This window comes from Erythranthe guttata, chromosome 11 (assembly GCF_056151865.1).
Source record: "Erythranthe guttata isolate IM_541 chromosome 11, IM_541, whole genome shotgun sequence".
Lineage (NCBI taxonomy): Eukaryota > Viridiplantae > Streptophyta > Magnoliopsida > Lamiales > Phrymaceae > Erythranthe > Erythranthe guttata.
In genome coordinates, this window is record NC_142543.1 from 15,227,488 (window position 1) to 15,236,597 (window position 9,110).

A 9,110-nucleotide genomic window follows, 5' to 3' on the forward strand; every position below is an offset into this window, starting at 1 on the left:
AAAAAAAATAAAAAGAGAAAAAAAAAATGAATTTCAACTAATTGAAGTTAACTAATGCTGGGTCAGCTAACTATAGCTCCAATGACCCACCGCCGGAAAAAATAAATTAAAATAAAATAAATGATATAAAAGAAAAAAAAATGAATGTCAAGTTGTCAACTAATTGAAGTTAACTAATATTGAGTCAGCTAACTAGAGCTCCCACCATCCAGGCCACTACTAGAAAAAAATAAAAAAGAAATAAATGAAATTAGTTTTTTTTAAATAATAATAATAATAATAATAATAATAATAATAATAATAATAATAATAATAATAATAATAATAATAATAATAATAATAATAATAATAATAATAATAATAATAATAATAATAATAATAATAATAATAATAATAATAATAATAATAATAATAAAAATAAAATCGTAGTAGTTAAAATCGTTATGAGAGCCCCAACGACCCACCACCGAAACCGAATTAAAAAAAAGGAGATAAAGGGAAAAAAATGTCTAATGTCAACTAATGTTAAAGTTAACTAATGTTGAGTTAGTTAACCTACGAAGAAAAATCCTCCCAAATCCTCGAATACAAAACCAAAATCCTACGTAACCGAAACATTCGCTTAGTTAAAGTCTCGTGGCATAATCATACTTTAGAAGAAGCCACGTGGGAACGCCAAGAGGAAATGCGTAAACACTTTCTGGAATTATTCGGGTCAGGTAACAATTCTGGGGACAAAATTATTTTAAGGGGGGAAGATTGTAACACCCCACATTTTCGAAACCCTAATCCCTAACCAAAATTCCATAACCGAAAATTCTCACGTAGGAATTATTAGGAATTTATTTACCTTATCAACTTAATTGCTTTAAGTGCCTTATTTGCTTAGACTAATAATCCTTATATGCCGATTTGATTATATGCCTTATGTGCTAGGAATTTGTTGAATAATTATGTGCCAACTTTATTTCGATAATTATGTGCTTAAATGGATTAATTATTGATAATTGTGTGCTAGATTAAATTATGTGACTTATGTGTATAATTAATTTAATTATGTGATTTCATGATTTAATCATAATTACATACATAAAACATGCATATATACGTACATGTATGCATACATATATGCCTATGCTATAACCTACTCTAGACTATAGGTAATATAGGTACATGTATATGTGTATATGTGTGTGTTCGGTTTTGTGTGTATGAGAGAGATTAATATTTTATTAATTAAGAAATAAAATTAGAAAAGAGATGCATGCTTGTCCACATGTCAAAGTGTGATGATTTACACTAATCCAACACTCAATGTGGATTAGTAATGTGAAGAGACACTCTACCTTCTTCTTTTTTTTTACACCTACACTCCCACTTGTCCTCTCTCCACCATCACCACCGAAGCACCACCTCCTCCATCGGCCACCAGCTCAAATTTCTTCAAGAAAAAAAATATAGAAATCAAAATGCAAATCCCCTATATAAGTTTCACCCTTGAATATGCCAAGAACACCATCAAAAACACTTGCCCTCTTACGGGAGATCTCAACTCCTCCCAACTTGATATCAAAGCTCTTCCCTTCTCCATTCAACTAGCTTGGTTCAATCTTGGAGCCACTTCTTGAAGGAGGTAACATTGTATCTTCGTTTTCTTCATTTCTCTTCATCCTCCTTTTCTTCCTCTAAAAACCCTCTTTTCTTTTGAAGGTTTTTCTTTCTTCGGCCAACACGCTTTGATAGGTAAGAAATCTCGAATATCTTGCTCCAATTAAAGGGTATCATAGTAAGGAAAAAGGATTTTCAAAACTACTTAAAAGATTTCCTCACTTTTCGAAAAATTAGGGCTTTTTGTGTAAAATCTGAAATCTTGTGCTAATCTTGGTATTTGTGTTCTTGCATGTCTAATCCATGTTATAATCTGTGAATCTAAGCATTTTTTGTTTAAAGGTTTAATATTTTGAATTTTTGGGAATTTTGGAAAAAGAAAATGAGTTTTCAAGATTTTTGGGGTTGCATGTGTAGATAGTATATGAATTTTTAGGACTAATCTGCAATTTCTTGAAATTTCAGCATGAAAAATGTTTTCACCTTTAAAATCTCAGTAGGAGTAAGTGGAATTTTGTTATTTTCTATTTGGCCATAGTTTGGGATTAATATTTGTTGGAAAAATCATTTTTGGCTTCAACACTACTTGCCGAGTATTTTATTTTTTATAAATCCAATTTCTGAGGAAACTGCAAAATTCTTTTTGCATCTGTTCACTTAGTCAGTTAGGCAGCCTATAATTTAATTTGAGAACATTTAGATGCCATTTGCTATTATTTCGAAATATTGGCTGTGCATGTATCATAAATGGAACTTTCGTGTTTTAATCATTATGCCTTGAGTATTAATTGTGAGAATGTGAATTTATGGTTAAAAATCTCCAGTTGAACTATGTTAAGGGGCTGTAAGAATTTTTAATTCATTAAATGAATAAAAGTGGGAGAAATCCCATTAATGAAAAGATAAAAATGTTGGTGCTTTAAGGGCATGGTTTGATAATTTAATGCTAATTAAAGTGTGTTTTGGGGCTGCATGTTGTGTGTATATGTGTGTGCCGTGTGTGTGTGCTGTTGTGTGTGTAATTTATGATATATAAATATATAATATGATGCTATAATAATTATGTGAATTATGTGCTATACTTAAGTGGTTATGTATATGATATTGTGTGTGATTGCCGTGTATATATGCGTATAATTGGATTTTGTTTGAATGCTCGTTGATTGATATTTGTGATGTCGTAAAGTGGTCATTTTTGTTTTAGAGTCTCATTCGTCTCATGGTCTTGCATAAAAAGAGATTTCATTTTTACGAAAGGAAAGGTTAATGGACTGCTTGGGTTGGATAAGTCGGGATACGGGGGGCCGGCATCCCAACCATAGTTACTATAGATAAAGGGGTGGTTTGATTCCACCAAAAGAACGGGCTCAGAATAATATGCTTATCATCCAAGTAAATTAAGAGAAAGAAAAAATGATAAAAGAAAATAAAAATGAAATGTCAAATGTCAATTAATGTTAAAATTAACTAATGCTGAGTCAGCCAATCGAAGCTCCGACGATCCGCCGTTAGAGAAAAAAAATTAGAAAAAAAAGACAAAACACAAAAAATATGAAATGTCAACTAATGTTGAAGTTAACTAACGACCAGTCAGCTAACCGGAGCTCCGACAACCCACTGCCGGATTTTTTTTTTAAAGGCACTTTATAAATAAGTCCATCAATGTGCATTTATTCATAAAGATGTTCAGACAATAAACTTATTTACAAAAAAATACACACATGTTCCAGAGGTTTGTAAAAGACTAGAATAGCCCCTCGTACTTTAATATGCTCCAATTTCATCATTTAATTTAATCTAACCTTAATTTGACCACAAATTTCACAGGTTATTTAATTTTGACCCAAAACACATTTTTATGGACAATTTCGTCCGCCACCGCCGTTAACCGCTGGTCTCCGGCGTTGATTTTTTTTTCCTTCCTAATTTTTCCTCCAGTTTTCAGCTTCAAATTTTTCGAATTATTTTTTTTTTCTTCCTGATTTTTTCGCAACCAGTTTCCAGCGTTGACCGTCCGATCAACGCTGGTCTCCGACGTTGACTTTTTCGATTTTTTTTTTAATTTCTTTAACATCCTTTTGCCCCCCGTTTAAACAACAAGATTGTTGTGGTTGAAAATAATATTAACTATATTACTGTTAAACACAGTAATATCATTAATTATACTACAGTTTAACACAGTAATATTAACACAACAAAAGTCATTATTATTATGTACTATTGACTTCTCTTTTTTCGAAAACTTTTTTTTTTAAATATTTTTTTGCCGCCGGATTCCGGAGTTGACTTTTCAAATTTTTTTTTTTTACGCCAGCCACTTAACGTTGACCGTAATTGTTCTGTCATTAAAGGTAATTATACTGTCACTGATAGTAAATTAACGTAACTATACTGTCACCGACAATACATTAACGTAATTGTACTGCCGTTGACAATACATTTATGTAATTGTACTGCCGTTTTTCTTTTTGTTATATTTTGATAAATTTGTTTGATTTGTTGACAAGTCAATGTAATTATATTACTGTCGTTGATAGTAAAATAACTGTAAATACAATAATATTACTGTCAACCACATCAGTGACAATATAATTACGTTAATTTATTGTCAGTGACAGTATAATTACCGTTACTGACAGCACAATTACGGTCAACGTTTAGCGGTGGGCGTAAAAAAATACCCACTAGAAAAAGTCAATGCCAGAATCCGGCCGCGAAAAAAACAAAAATAAATAAATAAATAAAGTCAACGTCGTAATCCGGCTGCGAGAAAAACAGACTAGACTGCCCTTATACGCAATTTTCAGTCAAACCTGTTTATTTTAAAAAATTAAAAAATTAAAAAAATTAAATTTATATATATATATATATATATATATATATATATATATATATATATATATATATATATATATATATATATATATATATATATATATATATATATATATATATAACAAGGGGTTATTTTACATACCCCCTAGCCACCAAATAAATTAGAAATAAACCCAAACCCAAATCATCCTTTGATATACCCCCCTGAAGAAGGGAAAGTACTATACTACCCTTATATGCAATTTTCGGCCAAACTGCATTCAGCATTTCTGGTACTTATTTCTCATTTTCGCTGATTTATTTATTATTATTATTTTTTTTTATAAATAATAGTAAACCTGTTTGTTAAATTTATATATATTTATTTTTTTTTATTTTTTAACTTTTTTTTAAATTAAAAAAAATATATTTTTTTTTAATTTTTTAATTTTTTTTAATTTTTTTAATTTTCAAAACAATACGTCCGCAGTACTGAAAATAACTACATGTAACTATGGTACCTATAGTAATTCGTAGTTATGTTCGTTTTTTTCCCCATATTTTTAGTCGATCAATTGTATACACACACGAATACTGGCTTATACAAAAGAAATTCATAAACCCCAGAAAAAATTTACAAATGTCAATATTTTTATTATAAATCACCTCAGAACCAAAAAAGATAAAAAATTGAAAATACACAAATATATGCATATATAACTACATGTTACTATATATGGATAGTAATGTATAGTAATGTATACAGTTTTTCAAACACTGCTTCACAAGTGACTTCAACCAAATTTTTGACACCTTCAAGGAGAGGATCAATGGCTTTCATAAGCTGCAATTGCAAAATCAAAAGAAAAAAAAATTACTTAGTTGTAAATCAACAAAATTTGATGAAACATCAAAACACTCAAAAATCAACAAATACTAAAAGATCGAGAGATAGAGAGAGAGAGGTTATTGCTGGGAAATGCTACAAATTTTAAATCAAACATACAGTGAATCCTCACCCCCCTCGCCTCCTACCAAAACCCTAGGCGCCGCTACTAACCACCCACAGTTTCGCGCACCCACAAATGCAAAAAATTATAGAAATAAATCTGTAAACATAAAAATAAACAAAATTACCATCAAAACATAGATCTCGACGAGAGGAATCCAACGGTGGGTAGCCCGTCGAATTTCGACTGGTGGAACACAAAGAACACCTCCGGCAAGACCACCGTCGTCGAATGAAAAAAAATTGCAGAATCAGATCTGCTCTCCAAACTGAATGAAATCACCACCAAAAGAAAGACCTCGACGAGAGGATTCCAACGATAGTTAAACCATTGAATTCCGACCACCGGAGAGAGAGTTATGGCTCCGGGAAGCAATTTCGCCGGTGGGAGGTTTGTGGAGGCGGGATTTTGAATCTGGGAGAAGAAGAGAGACCGAAATGTGAGTGTCTAGGGTTTAAAACTAATTTTAAAAGGGTATTATAGGTACTTCAGATGGGCCCAGGGGGGTATGTCAAAATATTTTCGAAATTAGGGGGGGTTTCCTTAGAGTGTAATCCACTTGGTAGTTAGTTCTATATAATTTGGGAATAAGGGGGGTCTACAAAATAATCCCATATAACAAACAGGTTTATTAAAAAAATTAATAATAATAATAATAATAATAATAAATAAATAAATCAGCGAAAATGATAAATGCAGGACCAGAAATGTTGAATGCAGTTTGGCCGAAAATTGCATATAAGGGTAATATAGTACTTTCGCTTCTCAGCGGGGTATGTAATAAAATGATGATTTGAGCTTGAGTTTATCCCTAGTTTATTTGGTGGGTAGGAGCAATGTTGTCAAAACCGGACCGGACCGGCCGGTCTGACCGATTCGACGCGACCCACCTTAAAACCGGTCCGGTTTGACTATCAAAACCGGAGAAATCAAAAACCGGGTTCAAATGACAGGAACCCGGTCGAACTGGGGAAAACCCGGGACCCGGCGAACCGGACACTGACCCCAGTTTTGCTCCAAAACGCGTTTTTTTTCTTTTTTTTTTGTTTCTTTTCCTCTAAACGTAGTCGTTTCATTGGCTGCAAACAAAACCAGACACTGGAATTGATTGATTACGCCGCCACTGCAATTTGCCATTCACAAAATCAAAGGATTGATTGACGTAAAGGTTAAAGGTGTATGATTTCTCTTGTTTTTGACTTTTGTTTGTAAGGAATTATGATTTTTATTTCAATACTCGTGCAAGTTGGATGTTTACCAACATAAAATTAATACCAAATTCAAAATAAAATCAAGTTCCACAATTGTTTTCATGAAATTGAAAGTAATACAGTTATTATTAAGAGGTGATATTATATTATATTTAAAATTTGTGTTTGATAAACATACTTGAATGTCTGTGACTTTGTTATTTTTTAAAGTAAATTAACTGATTTTTATATTTTATATTTTAAAAATGTGATGAGGATGGTTTTGACTACATTATTGTTACGGATGGTTTCTTGATTAAATTAGAGTATTTGATATGTTGTTTAATGAGGTAAATGTTTGTTTGTATGTATATATATATATATATATATATATTAAATTAAATTAAAAAACCAGGGTCGAACCCGGTTGAACCGGTCCAACTGTGACCCATATGTCCATCCGGTTTTATGTCCGGTCCGGTTCTAATAACATTGGGTAGGAGTATGTAAAATAACCCCTGAAAAAAATACCAAAATGAGTTAGCAAATATTTATTCAATATTTTATATTTTATTTATTTAAATGTATTTGCTCCAACCATAGGTATCATATGGTTGTTAATCAAAAATAATTAAATTGATTTGTATATCTAATTGTCACATGCCATTTTCTATATGGACATTGAGGTGGTTAACTTCATAACTCACATTTTATAATTATGTTTGCACGATGTAGTTTACATCCCAAAAGGTGAATTATCAAAATAAAACCCTCATTTGACAACTCCATTGAATTTAAAATTTTCTATTTTTTGTGTATGAATGGTGTTTAAGAGTGTTGATACCCCATTTTATAACTCCATTGGGGTTGCTCTAAACAAAGATAATTTTAATATTTATGACGAAATTACCCCTAATCCTTTAAAATTACCGCCAACGCAATAATATTATTGTCAACCACATTAATATTACCCTTTTTTGGATTTTTTAATTTTATTTGTTTTGTTGGCCGATTAACATAATAATATTACTGTGGTTGACAGTAATATTACTTTCAAACTCTCTAATATTACTATGCTTGACATTAATATTATAGTCAATATTACTGCCAACCATAACAATAATAATTTTTTTGGTCTTTTATTCTGTTTGAATTTGTTGACCGCTCAACATTATATTATAATATTACTGTATTACACAATAATTTATTATATAACATAGTTATTAAATATTAATGTGCTAGATAATATAGCAATATTATTCTTGTGTTAAACAATAAGTTATATTACTGTCAACCACAATAATATTATTGTTTTATCGGGTAAAAAGAAAGGTTTTGAAAAAAAAAAGTTGATGAAAAAAAAACAACAAGACCGGCGTTGATCGGTGGTAAGGGGCGGCGGAAAAAAAAAACCCCATGAAGAAAAGTCAACACGGAGACCAACTAGTGTTGACCACCGGTCAACGATTGTCTGATTGACATCAATGTCGGCGTCAGTTAAGTTAGTGTCAAAATTGAGTAGGGTCAAAATTCAATAATTTATGAAATTGGGGTTAAATATATGAAATTAGACCGGAGTATATTAAATTTGAGAGGTCTTTTAGTAATTTACAATCTCTGGACCTTATCCATAATTTTGTAAAAAAGATTTTGGGTTGAACCATGGGCTTATTGGTAATTAAGAGCAGTTTTATTAGGGAAAGTATATAATTAAGCCTAATTAGTGGGATTGGGTGTCTCATTAATAGAGATTTTGAAAATACTGGATAATTATTAAAAACAAAACGTCATAACTACTAGAGGGTAAGAATGGAAATAAATATATTCAAGGGGGTTTTCACAAAGGAAAAATTATGATATGGACATATCACTATTTTTGATCTATAGGAGGATATATATATATATATATATATATATATATATATATATATATATATATATATATATATATATATATATATATATATATATATATATATATATATATTATTTTTTTTAATAAAAAAATTTAGTTGCACCATAAGTTATGATAAAAAGAAGAATTATTTCTCTCTCTTTTCCAGCTAATGATGGACAGTAAAATATTAAATTTGAGGGATTTTTGTTTTTTATCACCAATGCTTGACAGAAAATTGTACAATTAATTTGAACCCGGATTGAAAATAGACCCTTAAAGCCAATTAAATATTGTGATTTATAAAAAGCCCATTTTAAATTACTAAAACACAAGGCTATATATATGCGTGTGTATATATATATATATATATATATATATATATATATATATATATATATATATATATATATATATATATATATATATATATATATATATATATATATATATATATATATATATATATATATATATATATATATATATATATATATATATATATATATATATATATATTTTAATTTAGGGGCCCCTTAGAAAGTGGGGCCCAAAGCCATTGCTTGTGCAGCATAAGCTCAGGGTGGGCCCCAC